At 44.0% G+C, this 20,934-nt stretch overlaps 1 long non-coding RNA gene across 1 annotated transcript; it reads left to right on the forward strand.

The window, feature by feature from the left end:
* Positions 1 to 8,671: 8,671 nt before the first annotated feature.
* Positions 8,672 to 16,158, forward strand: LOC123635798. The gene is made up of 3 exons (XR_006734211.1): positions 8,672 to 8,791; positions 13,962 to 14,079; positions 15,629 to 16,158. It is a non-coding gene; the product is annotated as an uncharacterized LOC123635798 (long non-coding RNA).
* The last annotated feature ends 4,776 nt before the right edge of the window (positions 16,159 to 20,934 follow it).

The raw sequence follows: 20,934 nt of genomic DNA on the forward strand, positions 1-20,934 counted from the left end.
CTTCCCTTCCCCTTCGGCCCCTTGCTACTTTTCTGCATGGCACTTGTTACGGGCTTGCAATTATTTTATTTGTCTAGTCACTTGTTTTCTCGTCCGTCTTCCTAGCTAGCATGTCAGATTCGTGAGGACAGGGGACAGTGTGTGTCTCACTGATGGCACACTTCCTAGCACATGAAAGGCTCTCAATAAATATTTGCGGAATGGGTGAATGAGGATCTCTGTTTTGTCAAAAGGAAGCTGGGGTTCAGGGAATCTATAGTTCTTCCCTAAGGTCTGCAGCTGAGTAAGTAGAGCCAGGCCGCAGCCCCATAGTGATCTTACCCCCTAGCTCTTCTCTCCCCTGGCATCGTGCTGCCTCTGACCAGCTGCAGCCTTGGTCCGTGCCCCACTCTCCAAAGAGGCCTGCACAGGAGGGACGGCCTCGGGGTCTCCTGCCACCCTCAGACACAGAGATTCCCAGTGTAAGGTAGTGGTCCCTGGAGTTGATCTGCCAATCACTAGCTCTGTGACCCTGGCTGAATCTCGGTGTTCCCATTTATAATGCACAGATGACAGCAGAGCCTATTTCTCAAGGGTCTTGTGAGGATATAATGAGATAATATATGCAGAATGTTGAGAACAGTGCCTGGCACACAGGAAGTGCCTCCTACAATGTAAGTTATAGGAAAAGCTGGGGTAACAAACTGCTCTGATCCTCCCCTCTTGTGTCTGTGACACACCAGGGACCAGACCATGCAGCCCTTTGAGTGCCTGGAGTATCAATTACTCATCCTGGCATCTGAGGCCCCAAAGTCTTAAGAGTTCCACTATTGGAAAGCTGGGAGAAGCTAGTGGGTGTGAAAGAGCCTAGTACAGTGTTTGGCACATAGTAGGTGTTCAGTAAAATGGCAGTTGAGCCACTCCTGAGATAGCCGGGGTGAATGTCCAACTGACTATTGAAACTCTCCATCTGGAGTTGCCATTTGAGGCCTCTCAACTGCAATAATAAAAATAGCTGTTGAGTGGATTATGTGTCAGGCACTAAATTATTTATGTATCAATATCGTTTTGCCTTTGGCTATAAGCTCCATGGGGGTAGAGTTGCTTGTTGTCTTTTTCAAGTACACAGTTGGCATTCAATATACAGTTACATGAATTAATGACCTTGCTTAATCTTCCCAATGACTTTATAATAATGATAGATATTATTGTCCCCACTGTATGAAAACTAACGTTAAGAAGAGATAAGTTACCTGCTCAAGGCCACAAGTTAGCGATGGCAGAGTTGATGCCAAGGCCCATGCTTTTAACTGCTCCCCAAACTCTTCTAGTCTAAAACTGAGCCATCATCCTCTCCTGCCCCCTCTTCCTTCCATCACTGCTCAAAAAATGAAAATCTGAACAACAAAAACCAAACCCTTTGCCTCTGCTATGTTTCCTGTCTCAATAAATGGTCCCATGGCAATAACCTGCTCTCACTCTCTCCCTTCTCCACTCAGCATTAAGAGAGAGATTTTAAAAACTTCTATCAGATTGTATCACTCCCTTGCTCCAGTGGTTTCCCATGACCTTAGAATAATATCTCAGCTCATCAGCATGGCCTACAGGCCCTATACGACCTGGTAGCTGCCCTCCTCTCCGACCTCATCATCTTCCATTCCCCTCTTTGCTCACTTGTTCACTCTTCTCCAGCCACACTTCTGTCCTCAAGCCCACCAAGGTCATTTGGACCTCAGGGCTTTTGCAGCTGCAATACCTTTGGCGTATATGGAGGATTAAAGATGACTACACCTTATTTGTCCTTTCTCCCACAGAGAGATGATGTCTATTTCTCTGTCCCCTTGAATCTGGGCCTGGCCTTGATTCTTTCACCAATAAAATGTGGTAGAAGTGATGATGTGCCAGTTTTGGACTGGCAGCTCCTGCTTTCTTCCTTTTGCAATTCCATTACCATGCTGTGAGGAAGCCCAAGCCGCCATGTGGAGGTCCACGTGGAGGTTGATTGACACACCCAGCTGACAGCCCCAGCTGACATCTAGACCACCTGGCCAGACCATGTGAGTGAGTCCTGTTGGAATACAGCTGACTCTCAAACAATGCAGGGGATAGAGGTGCCAACACCCCCTGTGCATTTGAAAATCCATGTATAACTTTTGACTCTCCCAAAACTTAACTACTAATAGCCTACCGATGACTGGAAGCCTTGCTGGTAAACATAAACAGTTGATTAACACATATTTTGTATGTTATATGTATTATATATTGTATTGTTACAATACAGTAAGCTAGAGAAAAGAAAATGTTATTAAGAAAATCATAAGGAAGAGAAAATAAGTTTACTACTCATTAAGTGGAAGTGGAGCATCATAAAGGTCTTCATCCTCATTGTCTTCACGTTGAGTGGGCTGAGGAGGAGAAGGGGTTGGTCTTACTGTCTCAGGGGTGGCAGAGGCAGAAGAAAATTCCCATGTAAGTGGCCTGTGCAGTTCAAACCTGTCTCGTTCAAGGGTCAGCTATCTGTCCTCTAGTCCCAACTGAGCCATGCCAACTGATGCCACAGGAAGCAGAGATGAGCTGCTCCTACTGAGCTCTGCCAAACTGCAAACTCAGGAACAAAGAAATGGTTGTTTGAGCCATTAAGTTTCAGGATGGTTTGTTTTGCAGCAGAGGTTGAACCACACAATCTAAAATGCTGTTCTCCTTGATCTTTGCTTGGTGAGCTCCCCAGGATTCTGGCCACCTCCTCGGAAAGGCTTTCCCTGAACACCCAATCTGAGGTAGTGCCTCCCTGCAACTAGCAACTTACTATTCTGTCACCCTCTCTTATTTACTTCATGTGCTTACAACTGTTTGAAATTATCCTGTTTAAATCATTTATCATCTGCCTCTTCCCACTAGAATGAAAGCTGCCAGAGAGAGGGCTTTGTCTGCCAGTTCACTTCTGTTTTCCCTGTGCCCAGAGCAGTGCCTGGCACATAGTAGGCCTTCAATAAATACTTGTCAAATTAATCACCCTCATATCTGTTATGGATCCTGTATTAATTTCCTATTGTTGTTGCAACAGATTACTGCAAATTCTAGGAATCAGAACATTGACATCTTTTGGGGGGCTGTTATACTGCCTATTTACTGCAGGCCTGACATCTGTTTATCGTTTTCAATGGTTTTTCTCTTTTCCTCTAATTCCTTCCTCCTCCCCTACCCCACTGCCCAAGCCCTGGCCCCCAGTCTTTACAACACCAAGGTCTGTCTTGATGGACAGGCCCTGGGTTCTCTTTCCAAACAGCTCTTGACAGTGAAATCTGGGAGTGATAAGGCAATTCTAAGACTTATTTTTTATTTTTTTAATTTCAGCGTATTACAGGGGTACAAATGATTAGGTTACATATATTGCCTTTGCCCCACCGAATCAGAGCTTCAAGCATGTCCATCCCCCAGACAGTGCGCACAATACCCATTAGGTGTGAATATACCCATCCCTCTCCTCCCCCCTCACCTGCCTGACACCCGATGAATGTTACTACTGTATGTGCACATAAGTGTTGATCAGTTAATACCAATTTGATGGTGAGTACATGTAGTGCTTGTTTTTCCATTCTTGTGATATTTCACTTTAGTAGAATGGGCTCCTCAGCTCTATCCAGGATAATAGATCACTGTTGTGTTTTGTGGCTCAGAACTCCATGGTATACATATACCACATTTTATTAATCCACTAATGTATTGATGGGCACTTGGGTTGTTTCCACATCTTTGCAATTGTGAATTATGCTGCTATAAAAATTCTAGTGCAGATGTCTTTTTTATAGAATGTCTTTTTTTTCCTTTGGGTAGATGCCCAGTAATGGGATTGCTGGATCAAATGGTAGTTCTACTTGCGGCTCTTTGAGGTATTTTCATATTACTTTCCACAGAGGTAGTACCAGTTTGCAGTCCCACCAGCAGCATACGAGTGGTCCTGTCTCTCCGCATCCACACCAATATTCGTTGTTTTGGGACTTTTTGGTAAAGGCCATTCTCACTGGAGTGAAGTGATATCTCATAGTGGTTTTGATTTGCATTTCCCTGATGATTAGAGATGTTGAGCATTTTTTTCATATTTTTCTTGGGTATTAGTCTATCTTCTTTTGAAAAGTTTCTGTTCATGTCCTTTGCCCACTTTTTGATAGGGTTGTTTGATTTTTTTCTTGCTGATTTTCCTGAGTTCTATATAGATTCTAGTTATCAGCCCTTTGTCGGATGTGTAACATGCAAATATTTTCTCCCATTCTGTAGGCTGTCTGTTTGTTCTCATGATAGTTTCCTTGGCAATGCAGAAGCTTTTTAATTTGATCAAGTCCCATTTATTCATTTTTGTTGTTGCTGTGATTGCCTTTGGGGTATTCTTCATAAATTCTTTGCCTAGGCCAATGTCTCTAAGAAGTTTTCCAACATTTTCTTCTGGAGTGCTTATAGTTTCACACCTTAGGTTTAAGTCTGTTACCCACCATGAGTTGATTTTTGTGAGAGGTGAAAGGTGTGGATCCTGTTTCAGTCTTCTACATGTGGCTATCCAGTTTTCCCAGCACCATTTATTGAATAAGGATTCTTTTCCCCAGTCTATGTTTTGTCTGCCTTGTCAAAGATTAGATGGCTATATGAGGATGGTTTTATATATGGGTGCTCAGTTCTGTTTCATTGCTCTATGTCTCTGTTCTTGTGCCAGTACCATGCTGTTTTAGTCACTATAGCCTTGTAGTATAGCTTGAAGTCTGGTAAATTGATGCTTCCCAATTTGTCCTTTTTGCTTAAGATTGCTTTTGCTATACAGAGTCTTCTCTGGTTCCATACGAAGTGTAGAATTATTATTTCTAGATCGGTGAAAAAATGATGTTGATATTTTAATAGGGATTGCATTGAGTCTGTAGATCACTTTGGGTAGTATAGACATTTTAACAATGTCGATTCTGCTGACCTATGAGCATGGTATTGTTTTCCACCTGTTTATATCCCCTGCTATTTCCTTCCTCCATGTTTTGTAGTTCTCCCTGTAGAGGTTTTTTACCTCCTTAGTTAAATATATTCCTAGATACTTTATTTTCTTTGTTGCTATTATGAAGAGTGTTGAGTCTTTGATTTAGTTCTCAGTTTGACTGTTGTTGGCATATAGGAATGCTACTGATTTGTGTACATTGATTTTGTAACCTGAGACTTTACTGAATTTGTTTATCAATTCCAGTAGTGTCATGGCAGAATCTTTGGGGTTTTCTAGACATAAAATCATATTGTCAGCAAAGAGCTATATTTTGACCTCTTCTGCCCCCATTTGGATGCCCTTGATTTGTCTGATTGCTCTGGCTAGGACTTCTAGCACTATGTTGAATAGAAGCAGTGATAGATGGCAACCTTGTCTGGTTCCAGTTCTAAGTGGAAATGCTTTCAATTTTTCCCCATTCAGTATAATGTTGGCTGTGGGTTTGTCATATATGGCTTGTATCATTTTTAGGTAAGTTCCATCTATGCCTATTTTTTTAAGTGTTCTTATCATAAAAGGGTGCTGAATTTTTTTGAAAGCTTTTTCTGTGTTTACTGAGAGGATGATATGGTATTTGTTTTTGCTTCTATTTATGTGGTGAATTACATTTATAGATTTATATATGTTGAACCATCCCTGCATCTCTGGGATGAAGCCCACTTGGTCATGATGGATTATTTTTTTGATAAGCACCTGAATTTGGTTTGCTAGAATTTTGTTGAGAATTTTTGCATCTATATTCATAAGGGATATTGGTCTGTAGTTTTCTTTTTTTGTTGTGTTCTTTCTTGGTTTTGGTGTCAGGGGATGTTGACTTCATAAAACATGTTGGGGAGGATTCCTTCCTTCTTGATTTTGTGGAATAATTTCTGCAGGATAGGCACCAGTTCTTCTTTGTAGGTCTGATAAAATTTGCGTGTGAAACCATCTGGTCCGGGACTTTTCTTTTTAATAAGGTTTTTTATTGCTACTTAAATTTCAGTACTTGATATTGGTTTGCTCAGAAATTCTATTTCTTCCTGATTGATCCTAGGGAGGCTGTGTGTTTCTAAGAATTTGTCCATTTCCTCCACATTTTTATAGTATTCATAGATGATATTTTGTATTTCCATGATATCAGTTGTAATTTCTCCTTTTTTATTCTTGATTGAGCTTATTAGAGTCCTTTCTTTTCTGCTTTGTGTTTATCTAGGAAGAGGTGTGCCAATTTTGTTTATTTTTTCAAAGAACCAGCTTTTTGTTTTGTGAATCTTCTGTATAGTTGTTTTAATTATCTATTTCATTTAGTTCTGCTCTGGTCCTTGTTATTTCTTTTCTTCTTCTGGGTTTGGAGTTGGTTTGCTCATCCTTTTCCAGTTCTTTGAGATGATTCATTAGATTGTTGATTTGTGATCTTTCTGTCTTTTGGATGTAGGCATTTATGGGTATAAATATTCCTCTCAGGACTCCTATAGCTGTGTCTCACATATTTTGATAACTTGTGTCTCCTTTATCATTTAGTTCAAAGAATCTTTTGATTTCCATCTTAATTTCCTCCTTAACACAATAATTATTCAGCAGAAGGTTGTATGACTTTGTGTAGAGATGAGAGTTTCTGTTGGACTTGATTTCTAATTTTATTCCACTATGGTCTGAGAGGGTGTATGGTATAATTTCTATTTTTTAAAAAATTTGTTGAGACATGATTTGTGGCCCAGGATACGGTCTATCTTAGAGAATGTCCCATGAGCTGATAAAAAAAATGTGTATTTAGTGGTTTTTGGGTAGAATGTTCTGTAAATGTCAGTCAGGGCCTTTTGTTCTAGAGTTCTGTTTAAGTTCACTGTTTCTTTGTTTATTTTCTGTTTGGAGGATTTGTCCTATTTTGTCAGGAGGATGTTGAAGTCCCTGACTATTACAGTGTTGCTTTTATCATTTTTTTTTAGATTAAGTAGGATTTCCTTTATGAATCTGGGTGCACCTGAGTTAGGTGCATAAATATTTAGAATTGTTATGTCTTCTTGTTGAATTGCAACCTTCACCATTATATAGTGACCATCTTTGTCTTTCATTGCTTTTGTTGATTTGAAGACTAAGTTATCTGAAATCAGAACTGCTAAGCCAGCTTTCTTTTCGCATCTGTTCACATGGAATATTGTTTTCCATCTCTTCACCTTGAGTCTGAATTCATCCTTGTGGGTTAGATGTGTTTCCTGAAGACAGCAGATACTTGGCTTCTGTATATTTATCCATTGGGACAGCCTATGTCTCTTTAGTGAGTAGTTCAAGCCATTCACATTTATTGAAATAATTGATATATGGGGCAGATTTCTGTTCATCCTGTTGAGTTGAACTTTGTTGCTTTGTTTTCTCTCTTGAGCCATTGTGGCATCTGGCTTTTGACCTTTAGCTTTCAGATGATTTTACACCGGTGAGTGTTTATTGTGCTATTCCGTGTGTAACACTGCTCTGAGTACTTCCTCCAGTGCAGATCTTGTTTTGATGAATTCCCTCAGAAATAAAGACATTTATTTCTCCTTCATATAAGAAACTGAGTTTTTCAGGGTACAGGATTCTAGGCTGGGCATTATTCTGTTTGAGAAGAGTGAGAATGGGCCCCCAGTCTCTTCTCATTTGTAAGGTCTCAGTTGAGAAGTCTGCAGTTAGTCTGATGAGTTTTCTTTTGTAGGTTACCTGCTTCTTTTGCTTTACAGCTTATAGGAGGGCCTCTTTCATGTTTATTTGGGCAGTCTGATGACTATGTGTCGTGATATCTTCCTGTTTGCAATGAATCTCCCAGGAGTCTTTTGAGCTTCTTTTACCTAGATCTAGATTTTTAGCAAGGTCAGGGAAATTTTCCTCAATTATATCCTCAAATAGTTTATCCATCCCTTGTGTATTTTCTTCTTCACCCTCAGGGATGCCTGTTATTCTCATATTAGGCCTCTTCACATAATCCCATATTTCTTGTAAGCTTTGCTCTTTTCTCTTATTTCTCTACTCTATCTCTGCAACTGATGTATTTAATTGAAAGATGTTATCTGCAATCCCTGAGATTCTTTCTTGTGTTTGATCTACCCTATTCTTGAGGCTTTCCACTGTGTTTTGTAATTCCTTGAATAAATTCTTAATTTCCAGAAGTTCTGTTTGATTTTTCTTTAATATTTTAATTTTTTTAGTGAATTTTTCTTCCAAGTCCAGGATTTTTTTTGTGTGTGTGGTTTCTTTGTGTTGGGTATCCATTTTCTCTTGCATAGCATTGAATTTTCTTACAATCCATGTTCAATATTATTATTATGTCATTTTAGTGTGCTGAATTTGGTTGATATTCATTGCTAAGGAGCTGGTGTTCCCCTCTGGGGGTGTGCTTCAGTTTGATTCTTCATACTTCCAGAGTTCTTTCACTGATTCCTTCCCATCTGGATCAGCTGTTGTTTCTTACCTTTAGATTTTCATTTAGATTATGACACATCCAGTTTAGTCTCTGAGCCAGTAGGTGGTGTTTGTGGGTGAGATTCGACCACACCCTGTATGATAAGTCTGTAAATACAGTAAAAGAGTGTGCAAATTGACCTCCCTGTCAGTAGGTGGTGCTTGCTAGGAGGAGCAAGCTACCGTGTTGTTTTTGGGTCCTGTAACCATTGCTCCTTCCTCTGGAGAGGCACTCTAGTGCCTCAGGTGGTGGGTGGGGCCCTGGGACTTCCAGGTGTTTCCTTATTCTCCACCTCAGCTGTGGCAGGTGGGGAAGTTAGGATGGGCAGAGCTGGGTTGGGTGAACCTGCCCTCAAGCTCCACAATTGCTGTTAGCTGGGGTCAAAGGTATGTTCTCTGATTTTGTGAAAGCTTCCAGGGAGGGGCTGAAATGGCTCCATTCAGCCAAAAAGTCTGCATGTGGAGGTGGGGCTGTCTGAGACCTGCAGTCTGGAGCAGGCCTCTCTCCTTACCACCCTCCCCTATTCTGAGGGGTTTCTTTGGGCCTCTGCTGGCTGGCATGACCTCAAGCCAGCGGATCTCCCCTGACTGTAATGGGAGCCGGGAGATTTTGTGCCCAGGATCACAGCCTGAGCTGGGAGCGCAGACCTCCCATGGGAGGAGGGTTGCCCCTCAAGCACACTGCAGCTAGGACCCACTCTGATCTGTCCCTGAAGCCCACACACCTCAGTAGACTAGTTCAGAGATATCCCTTCTGTGCCCCCAGGCAATGTGATCGAGACCTGGGTGTACAGAATCTGGCCTGCAGGCCTGTCCCCGGGGTCCCAGAGATCAATCCCTGACCCTGCCAGGGAGAATAGTGCTAGTCTCAAGTCACCTGTGGGGTGCCCAAGCTGGATCAATGTCTCTCTGCCGTGGGGTTTGCCCGGCTCTGCTGGAGTCACCAGGCAGGCAGCACCTGGGAGGGCCGGCGGGTAGGGAGCTCACAGTCCGAGTACCCCTCAGTCTGCTGCAGGGCCCCAGAAGGAAATATCCTATTCCCCGTGGATGCCTCCGGGTGGTGGCTAAATTGTCTCTCTCAGCAGCTGCGGGTAGGGGAGGGCAAGAGGAGAATGAAGCAATATGGTGCCTGCCGATCGGCTCAGGTCTGTGGGCTGGGAGGTGCCCCGAGGGAGCTGGGAGCCTGGTGCCCTGTCCGCAAGAGGCTCACCACTGGCAGCAGCCGTCTCTGGGCTGGTGCTGGCAGGGCTCTCCAGCAGCTCGGGAGCCCACCAGCAGTCCGAGATGCAAGGGAGGGGAAATTTAACCGCTCCACCTACCCTTGTCGCTGGTCTCCAAGCCTCTGGGGATTTAGACCCTGCTGAGGCCCTTCTCCTTCCAATTCTGCTCCGCAACTTCTTCCCGTGGAGTCTCCTGTAGTTTCAGGCGCCCTTCCTTCCGACCCTCATCCGATCTATGTTTGTCTGCCTGTTTGTTTTTTTCACTTTCATCTAAAATCTATCTTTCTTGCAGAGATACTCTGGCTGGCATTTTGTTCTCATCCACCATCTTGCCTTGATTCTCCAAGACTTTTTAAAATGTAACGTTCTGGTGTTCTGGTACATGACATTGTTTTTAAGTTCTGAAATGCAGGGAATTTTTGTTAGTGTACTAGTGTTATTTCAGTATTAAAAAAAATCTGAACTGTGGATTTCTGAAGCCTACCCAGAGAGCTATACATGCATCAAGATTTCCAAGTGAACAAAGGTGCACTGGTTTAGAAAGCATTCTGAGCACCTCCTGGGCCTCTATGAGACCCTTCTAGTGTCTCTTGTTGTGGTTTTAAATCCCACACCCTGGGTGATAATGAGGATGCAGATGTGGAGCTGAGCCTGTCTCCCCTGTTTTGGTCACTTGTGTTTTCTTCAGAGCCACTTTGGGTCTCCAGTGGAATCTGCTTAGTATCCCGGGGTGGGGAGGACTTGATGGAACTTAACATGTGCCAGGCACCTTTCTAAGCACTTTGTAAATATTAACTAATTTAACTCTTGAAAACAACCCATTGAAGTTGGTGCTATCATTATCCCTGCTTCACAGACAAGGGTACAGAGAGGATAAGCAACTTGTTCAAGATCACACAGCTAGTGAAGAGCAGAGCCAGGACTGGATCTGGGCCGTTTGGCGTCAGATCCCACGAGTTTACCACTGCACGATGCTGCACTTGCCTGATGGCTAAATTCCCTCTGATCCCTGCCTCCTTCTGCCTCCTGAGCCACTCCTTCCTCACGGGCCTTGCTCCCTCTTTCTGATAGTTTGTTTTGGCCAGGACCTTCCCCCCACAACATCCCACCAGGAGAGACTCGAGCCAGAAGGACGAAGGAAGCTCAGTCATGAACCCTGGCCCATCCCAGGTGAAGCAGCATTTGAAGACCGTGTATGGGTTCGGTGGTGACCACAGCTTGCTCTTAACAAAATATGAGTATTTGAATACCATGTACACTAATTACTGAAATGCAACCACTGATTGTTTTGCTCCAGAGGTGCAGCCACTGGGTCAGAATCAGAGCCCAGTTAATCATCAGGCCATCTGGGCAGTGACCTGGAGCACCCAGCTATAGGGAATTTCAGACATCTTTGGAATAAATTGGGAACGAACTGAGATTTCCATACAAGACCCTGTATATAGCATATAGAATGTCAATGAGTATGCTTACTTCCGCTAAGGTAGGCAATACCCTCAGAGGGAACACTGTGCAACATCTTGGATGCAGGTTATTTTTTACTCTGTATAGCAGTTCTATGAAGCATGCACTATGATGCATGCACTATGATGCACGTTTTACAGATAAGGAAATTGAGACTCAGAGAGGCTGAGCGATCTGCCCAATGTCACAGCTAGTAAGAGGCAGAGCTGGGGTATGAACCTGGCATTGCCTGTGTCTAGGGCTTGTGCTTTTAATGGAGTTCCCCTGCTGCCTCCAAAGAGATGGAAGGTGGCGAAGGATATGGGCCCAACACTTCCCCCTCCCCCTCCATCTCATGGCCAATGTGGGGTAAAAGCCACTGCAGGGAACTCAGGTCTGTGGCCGATGAGGACCTGTGAGTCACAGAGGTTCAAACACCGTCAAAGGGAAGGGAGAGAAGATGAGAGGGAGTCGAGAAAGAGATGGCATTTGAATGGGGCCTTTGATAGATGGTTCATTCAGTTACTATTTTCTGAGTCCCTGCTGTGTGCCACACACCATGCTGGGCACAGAACACACACTGGTGAGTAAAAGAGACATTTCTCTGCCCTCTCTAAGCTGCAGTCTAGAGCAGTACCATCCAAGAGAACTTTCTGGGCTGATGGAGATACACTGTCCAATAGGTTGTCACTGGCCACATGTGATTACTGACCACTTGAAATGTGGCTAGTGGGACTGAAGAACTGAATTTTAAATTTTATTAAATTCTATTTAATTTAAATAGCCACATGTGGCTAGCAGCTACTCTACTGGACAGTGCAGGTTTAGAGGGAAAGACAGACAATAGACATGAAGATATGCTTACGGTGGCAAGTGCTATGCAGGAAACGAGATGCAGAGGATGAGGATGATAGGGAGTGTCCTATTTGGGTTGGGCAATCAGGGAAGACCACTCTGAGGAGGTGACATTTCAACAGAGACCAAGAGGGTGTGCGTGGGCCATAGGAAGAGGCAGGGGGTGCAGTGTGTGGAGGGGCCCTGGAGCAGGAAAGGGCTGGGTGTGTCTGGGACAGTGAGAGGAGGTCAAGGTGGTGAGAGTGTGGTGGGCAAAGGGAGGGGCCCCCGAGATGAGGCCATGGCATGGGGGGACAGGGGTCTGGCCCAGGGACTTGTAGGCTTGGGAAAGGAGTCTGTGGAAAGGTCTCTTGCTCTGGCTGCTGCAGACTGTAGGTGGCATCGTGGAAGTGAGGGCATCAGGGAGGTCCGGGTGGGAGATGGGGCATGAAGTGGAGTGATGGCTTTGAGATGAGGGAAGTGATTGGATTCAAGACACACTTTGAAGGTAAACATGGCAGGCTGTGCAAACGGACCAGATGTGGAGGGATGGGAGGCCGTGGAGCCAAGGATGGGACTTAGGGTTTTGGCCTGAGCCACTGGGCAAATGGTGGCACCACTTTCAGAGAAGAGAAAGTTAAAAAAAAAAGAACAAAACAAGATCAAAGCGCCCAGGCTGCTGGCTGGTCATCCAGATGGTTGTTGAAGTCAGAGGAAAGCTGCATGTTCACTCGATTATGTTGTGTCTCTGTGGGCTGAGTATGTGAGCACACTCCGTGTGGGCGAGTATGCTTTGATGTTTGTACACAGCTTTGCTTTGGGTAAAGTAAATGCAAACATTTGGGATGGGGCGTGTGTGCATATGAATGTCTGCATTTTGGATGAGTGTATATGAATGTGTGCACACATCCACGCAGGGGTGTGGGGTCAGTGTGAGTATGTCCATCTGTGTGTGTCTTGTGTGTGGGTTGAGAATGTCTGTTCAGGATCCAGGGTGAACCTGGGCCTGGATTTATCTCTGTGAGATGTGTACAAATGAGGAGGTTTGTGTGCATTCAGGGTGAAAGTGTGTGCATGTTTGTGGGGTGACTGTGTGCAAATATTTGTGTACGTGTGGGTCCAGCAAGTGCGTATATTTATGCACAAAGGTGGGGCTGCATGTAGTTGCACATTTCCTCCTACATAAGGCATAGTGTGTGTGTAGGGTCTGTGCATGCACATCTATTTGGGGGACCACAGGCACAGATCTGCATGTGACCGTCTGTGGGGAGAGTGCATGCACATACATGCACAGGCATGGAAGGATGGTGCTCCAGGGTTGGGTTTGTGTGCCCATTTGTGTGCCGTGAGTGTGCCTGCCTGTGCCTTTTGGTTCTCCTGTGCCTGCAAGTCACAGAGGCAGCAGCTTGCAGAGCGCGTTATGACATGTTTATAGGTCTCTCAACCTTAATGCATTTTAAATTTCCAACCCAAGGCGATCTCAGTGGGTTGCAGAGTCATTTGTTTCTTGCTCTGATTTAAAAAGAAAGTTTCCACAGTAAGGTCCCTTCTGCCTCCAGGCTGGCAGTCCCACCTGATTCTTCAGAACTCCGGGTGGAAGTAGGACACAGATGTGGGTTCCCAAACAGTGCGGTGGGTGAGTGGGTGGGGGTGCTGAAAGCGAGCTGGAGAGGGGCTTCTGTGAGGGTGGAGGAGGGGTAGAGGCTGGGGTGGCAACGGGGACAACGAGACGAAAGAAACCAAGCCCTCTCCTCACTCGGGCAGTCCCAGGACACGAAGGATCGTGCACCACCTTCTTCGCACACCCTCTTTCTTTCCCTCTTTCTTTCTGCCCGAGGATTTGCACCTGGCCCTCTGCTTCTTACCCTGCATACACTCCCAGGGCAACTTGACCTCCGGCTGCTCAAGGCAACTCCTGATACCACGATCCCTTTCCAAGCTCTTCAGGGCATCTTTGAGAACCCATCATGTGTGCCTTTGGCAACCACGAATATATGTCCACCACTTCCCTCCTGCTGCATTCCAAGTCACTGTAGTGATGTCTTTTGTCTCTGTGGAAGCCCAAAGTGTCAGCTGTGTCCCCTAGACTGAGAGGCCATAATTTCTGCTTGTCAACCGCGTGTGCTGAGGGCCCTGAGGAGCTGCTGCTGACTGGGCTGCTTGCAGAGACCAACGGAGGTAGGAGAAAAACAGCTCCTCAAACTTCAACTTGTGGTTAGGGAGGGCACCTTGTGCCGGGCCTCAGGCTGGGGACAGTTGGAGCTGTGCTGGGGGCACTGAGCCACACAGCAAGGCTGTGCTCAGAACCTCCTCCAGCCCTGTCTTTGGACCATGCTCTGGCCCTCAATTCTCTCTTCCCTTAGCTGAGTTTTCCCTGGAGACTCCTTTTGTCCTTCACGCTGACAGCCCCTGTGGGCCTGCCTCACCCCTGCTGCAGACGGGCTGGAGTCCAAGGATCCATGTAGACTGGACTCTAGCTGGGATCTCTGTATCTTTCGATACCACCTACCTGATGATCTCGCTTGCCAGCCATTGGGGTGTCCTTTGAAGCAGATTTTTATCATAATCAATTTTTCTAGCCTTTAGTCAGACATGGGCTGGGGCTGGGGCTTGAGTCTGCAGGGTCTGGGGGTCTCTTTCTTTACCTTTGGTCAGCCACAGACTTGAAGGACCCCACACTCACCTGGGGGATAAGCCCACAATCTGGGTCTCCTTAACATCCCCGTCACCATGGGGCCTCCTGGTCTTATCCCGTAGGAATTCCGTCTACACACCCAGCTGGGCAAAAGGGCAGGAAAATCCTCAATAAGAATGTGCCTTCTGGAAACTTAAGACATCTTAAGGCCAAGTTGGTGACTTTTTTATTAAGAAAATGCCTTTATTGTTTTGGTAAAAAACACTATGTCTAATCACTGGGTGGTGGCAGGATAGCTTAATGGCTAAGCACATGGACTCTGGAGCCCGACTGGCTGGGTCTGGGCCCTGTCTTTGCCATGTACTGGCTGTGTGGCTGCGGGCAGCTGTTTTACCTCTGTGTGCCTTGGTATTCCTGCCCTTTAAGACAGAGGTCATAACAGTATCCGCTTTATAGTGTTTTATGAGAATAAGATGAGTTAACATACATAAGGATTTACAATAGTCCCCAGCACATAGTAGGTATTATATACACATCGTCGTTTTTATTGTTAAACATTTTAACAATGCAGAAGAAAGCAAAACTCACACCAAATGCTACCACCCAGGGGACCTTCATCCAGACATCTCTTTTAGGGCTGAAGCACGCATCATTTTATATAAATGTGATTTATGATACGTATTGTTCAGATTTGTTTTTTCACTTAACCATATGTCTTTGAGTTTTTTCCGTATCAGTCCATATAGATCTACTTCATTCTTTGAAAATGAGTATTAATGAGCTACAATCTATTTGCTCAGTCTATCATCCACTTGTGGGCATGAAGGTTTCCAATTTTTCACTATTATAAACAACACTGTGTGCATATGCATATGTTGTGCATATGTCATCTTCTGCATTTGGCTTGTTATCTCCTTGGGCTAAATTCTAGCAGTGGGACTGCTGGGTCAAAGAGTATGCACATTTCACATCTTGATGCATGTGGCCAAGCTGCCCTTTGGAAAGGTTGTACCAATTTACACTCTCTCTATCCTCTATCAATGACGTCTTCTGGTTGGACCTTTTCCATTTTGATTCTGGGTCCCTCATCAGGTCTACCCTGTGCCCCGAGGTGAGGCCACCTGAATGCAGAAGGAAGCTGGATGAACATATTTTTTTATTAGCCCATGAGATCATGAGCTGCCGGGAATGCATTGCCACCGAAGGCACTTTCTGAGTGTGGCCGTTGAGGTCCCTGCTGTGGTTCTTCCCGAAGCGGAAAGGGTGAACTACGAAGCATGAGGAAGCCGGTTGAAAAGTGACTTTGATGAATGTTAAGCATTGTTCTCTCCAGCCTACAGATCAAAGCAGCCCGGTTGATTTTACCAGATTTCGCAAGAGAGCAGAGGCTTCGAGTGGCAGATGCCCTTTTCAAAGATGGCTGCAACAGGAGTGCCCATGCCACATGCTTGTGTACAGTGGGACCCTGCCATGCTGCGTTAAGAGGTGGCATCAAATTCCTTTCCTCATGAATCTGGCCTGGCTTGTGACTGCTTCGACCAACAGAGTCTGGCAGAAGTAAATTCCTGAATTCCTTCTTGAATTCCTGAATCATAAATTAGAGAGCAAAATAAAAGTTGATGTTTTACTCCACTAAGTTTTGGGATCATTTGTTACACAATCGTAATAACTGGAATGTTTAGCCATGGCTTATTGGGGGAGACAGTCCAGTGAAGTGCAGCAATTTTCAACCTTAGGGTACCTGAGAACCAAGTGGGGCTCTCATCAATGATGCAGATTCCTGGACCCCACTTCCGGAGGTTCTAATTTATTAGATGTGGTGTGGGGCTGGGAACTCTGTGTTTTCACATGAACACCCCAGGAAATTCTGACACAGCTGGTATCCAATACAAAGCTTTGGTGAATCATTTAAGAGCAAAGGCTGTGGAGTCAGAAGGATTTGGGTCTGAATTCTGATTGTGTAAAGCGTGGGCAGTCATAGTTCCGACCTCATGGTGGCATTGTGGGGATTCAATGAGATAATGCCTGTTGTGCTTAGCATGGTCCTGACACACAATGAGTACAGAGGAAATAGTGACTGCTGTCATTGCATCCTGGAGCAAGAAGTCTTAGGCTAGGGTCTCTCCTCGCCTGCACTTTGACATTAAATGGAAAATACTGTGTTTCAGTATGTTTACCTCGGAATGGGGTCCATAGTTTTAATCAGATTCTCAAAGGGCTCTTTATCTAAAGAAGGTTGAGAATGCTCAACAGAAAATTTCTGCTGCTTGGCCTGGCTCCAGCCCCAGGAGACCCCTTTCCTTCCAGCTGGAACCTCTTGACCACACCCACTGGGCCGGCTTTGGCCCAGAGCATGGAAGGAAGACTGCAAGGTGTCCTGGTTTTACCCCCTGGGACTCAGTGAAAGTGCAAGCAACCGCAGGGACAAAGATCTGGAGGCAGGACTGAGCTGGAGCTCATAGGCAGCAGGAAGCTGATGTTAAGAAAAAGAAGCTGTTTGGAGTCTGATCACAAACTATTTGCAATGCCAGATTAGGGAGTTAGGACAGAGGAAATAGGGGCTCAAGGCAAATTTCTGGGCAGGAAAGCAGCAGGATCACTGCCGTGCTTCCGCAAGACGTCTCCGTGATGGTGGGAAGAATGTGGCCTGGCTGTTCAGGCAAGGGAAGAACTCTGGATTCAGCGGCAGGTTCAAGGGCAAACTGTGGTGTTCCTTCCTGGGAGCTCTGCAAGAGCTGGTCACAGCCGACTGCTTCTGTTTGCCTTCCCCCGTCCAGTAGTGTGAGGTTGGCAGAAGAGCGAAGGGCTCCACTCTTTAGGCTGGAAGGCTAAGGCCTGGGTGGCCGGGTAGCAGAGGGAAGATTAAACTCCTGCTGTGTCCTTGGGCAAGCCCTCCTTCTCTCTTGCCTCAGTTTCCCTATTAGTAGAATGAGGGGTTAGGAGACCTGCGTGGGTTTGTGACTGCTTCAATCTGCTTCTTGGAGTCCTGCTGGCATAGGATAGGGATGGCAAGCATGTTTTCACTTCTGTGCCATTGCTGCCTGGCAGGCTGTGCTGAGTTGGATTCTGAAGTGGAATCTAGGCTCTGTGGGAAAGAGCTGTGATAGATTCGCAATGCCTGCCCTGGTCGTGACATGAGCCGTGGCCTATCTCATCAACATCCAATCGTACGGAAATTTTATGATCCTATAGCATGACTTCAATCACTCAGGCTAACATCGTCACAATTTTTCCTGTGTTTAAGGCCAACTTGATTAACTTAAAATTAATATTTCTTAAAAATTAATATATTTTGAAATTACATTGATTGCTTACATGATTGTGAGTCAAGATTACTAAAAATTACACATGCAGAGAAGTCTAATTTTTATTCCTAGTCCCTTCCCCCCCTTCTTGCCCTTGCTGCCAAAGGTAATCATGTTTATTTACTTTTGGTTTATCCTTCTGTTTCTTTTTGAAAGTTACATAATGCATGGTTATCGTTCCAATCTGTCTTTAGATCAATTAAAGGGCCAAGATGTTCCTTACTTTTTCTTACCTACATTTCTTTTTAAAAATAATCTTTTCGTTGTGGCATAATGTATATGCAGGAAAGTACCTAAATCGTAAGTGTACAGCTCCATGAATTGAAAATTTGGAAACTCTAAGAGTAAATGTGCCCATCTCATCACCTCTCAGATTATGAAAAAAAATATTCTCAGCTCTCCACAAATACTCCTCATATGTCATGTGTTTATTAGATGTTTGGACATCTTCTTTTGTGAAGTGCCTGTTTAAACCTTTGGCTCATTTTTCAATTGCGCCGTCTGTCTTTTTACAATTGGTTTGTAGGGCTTTATGCATTCTGGTTGCGAGTCTACTGATGACTACAAATATTTCAACCATCTTCTATTAGGGGGTTTTTATTTTCCTCTCTCACTGGTGTCCTTTGATAAATAGAAGTTCTTAATTTTATAGTAGCCTGGTTTATCAATCTTTTCCTACGTGATTAGTGATTTTTTGTTCTGTTTAAGAAATCTTTGCACCCTGGGGTCATAAAGAGATGCTCCTCTACTATCTAGGAGTTTTATTGTTCTATCTTTAACATTTAGGATACTTGGAATTGATTTTTCTGTATGCTAAGGTAGGGGTCTAAATTTTATGTTTTCTGTACAGATATCCTGCAGACCCAGCACCATTTATTGAAAAGATAATCTTTTTTCCTCTGCACTTCAGGAATCCTGCTTTAAAAATTTGAGTATCAGTTGAATTGTGAGTTTGATGTGCTAAATTATTTTTGTAGAATGCGTTAGAATAAATACATACTTATGAAAATAAAAAATGCTTAGCCTACATTAAACCGCCTAAAATCATCTTACATACCACACTTTAGGGACCCACTCAGTGGGATATTGGGATCACAGCAGCAGAAAAGGGAGGATTTTCTGTTGGAGTAAATTTTAAAAATGTCTTTAAGAGGTTATTATATAAGGAGTTCATATTTGTTTTAGAAACAATAGAAAATACAGAGAAATATAAAGAAGTAAATAAAAGTCAGCTATAACTCTCTTACCCAGAGGGGGAAAAACATTTTGGTGTGTTCTTATCCCGCCATTGTTCCACATATACGTCTATATGTTGTATCTTATAAAAAAGGGGTAGTGAAATAATACTGTGTTGGACCCTTAACTATTACTTAATATGTTCTTAAAACTCTTCATGTCAATTAATCATATTTTATGTAATAATTTTAACTGATGTCTACACAGGATATGCTAATTGGCCCCCACTGCTTCCACCATTCTAAACATAGACTCTTATTCCCCACTCTAAGCCCCTGCCTTCCATACCCCTATTTTAATGGTTCCCACCACCAAGTAAGAAACAAAAGCAAAGGTCTCTTCATGCACTCTTCTGATTTCATTTCCTTTTCTGCCCCCTGAGTAACAATTATTCTAGAGTTAGCACTTCTAACTAATTTAACATGTCACGAATGATGTATAATTTTACTATATCCAAGTGTACCCATTAACAATGTACATTGCTTTGTAGGCTTGGGAACTTTGTATATATAAATGATATCTTACTATACACATCGTTTGCAGGTTCCCGTCTTCATGCAAAATTATGCTTCTAAGTTTTATCTGTGTTGCTGTATGTAACTTTCATTTATTCATTTTTAACCACTGTGTAGTATTCTATTATATGAGTATACCACAATTGATTTACCCATTTCCTACTGACAGGAAACATAAAGAATGATGCTCTCTTCTTGAGTAATCTGTAAGAGTTTCTTTCGAGTTCATACTCAGGACCAGAATTGCAGGGTATGCAATTTAACTTTAGCTAGCTATTGCCTGCCAAATTGCTAAGAAGTTTGTAAATTTATAGTCCCATCAGCAATGTATAAAATTTCCCATTGCTTTGCATCTTAACTAACCCTTGATATTATTATATTTATGTATTTTTTCCATTTTATGGATATGAAATGGCATCTGTATTAGCCAGAACTCAGTTAGAAAACCAGACACCATACAAGGTATTTCAACAGAAGGAATTAAATACAGGGAATTGGCTACATGAATGTTGGGAAGCTGATAGAGCAAGAAGGGAACGCAGAGGCAACTCAGAGATAATAACCTCAAGAAGCAGGTACCACCCCTAGAGCTAGAAGAACAGAAGAAAAGAGGTGGGGAAACTAGGACCTAGGAGCTTAGAGTATGGGTCCTGTGGAGCTGGTGCTCAAACCTGGGAATGGTATATGGCTGCTGCTGGCATATGGGAGGAGTATGACGAGGCTGGTTTTGGGAGTGCAGAAAGTAGTGGCTGGAGCCAACTGCTGCTGGAGTGATGCTGGCAGGAAAGATAGAAACAGGAGATAAGTCTCTTCTCTCCTCATCCTGCCTTCCAATCTTCCTCACGTGCCTCCCATTGCGGGAATTTGACAGGAAACCAGCTGGCCCTGGAGTCTGGAAAGCACCATGTTCGGAGTCCTGGCCCCAGCAACAGCAGAATATAAAAGGGTGGATTTGAGCTGAGAGACATTGGGCAAATACCCTGCATAGCATCTCCATGTGTGTATATAATACATCTAGATTATTTCTATTTTTATGTGGAGATATTTTAAACGGTGCTTAACAAACATCCTTGCACTTACATTTTCCTTAGAATTCGTTTCTGAAAGTAGAATTATAGAGTGAAAGAAAATGCATATTTTTAAGGCTTTTGGTCCAGGCTGATGAAATCTCTGGAGGAGGAGGTTTTGAAGGAAAGGAATTCCACCCCCTCCACCATCACCACAGTGATTCCTGGAAACCACATCATAGAGCAGATGGCAATAGGGAAGACCGTCTTTCCGCTCTGGAGTGCTGTTACCTGGGGATTGCTTCCTGCCCCAGGCATGAGCTCCAGGAGATTGC

Source organism: Lemur catta, chromosome 3 (genome assembly GCF_020740605.2).
Source record: "Lemur catta isolate mLemCat1 chromosome 3, mLemCat1.pri, whole genome shotgun sequence".
Lineage (NCBI taxonomy): Eukaryota > Metazoa > Chordata > Mammalia > Primates > Lemuridae > Lemur > Lemur catta.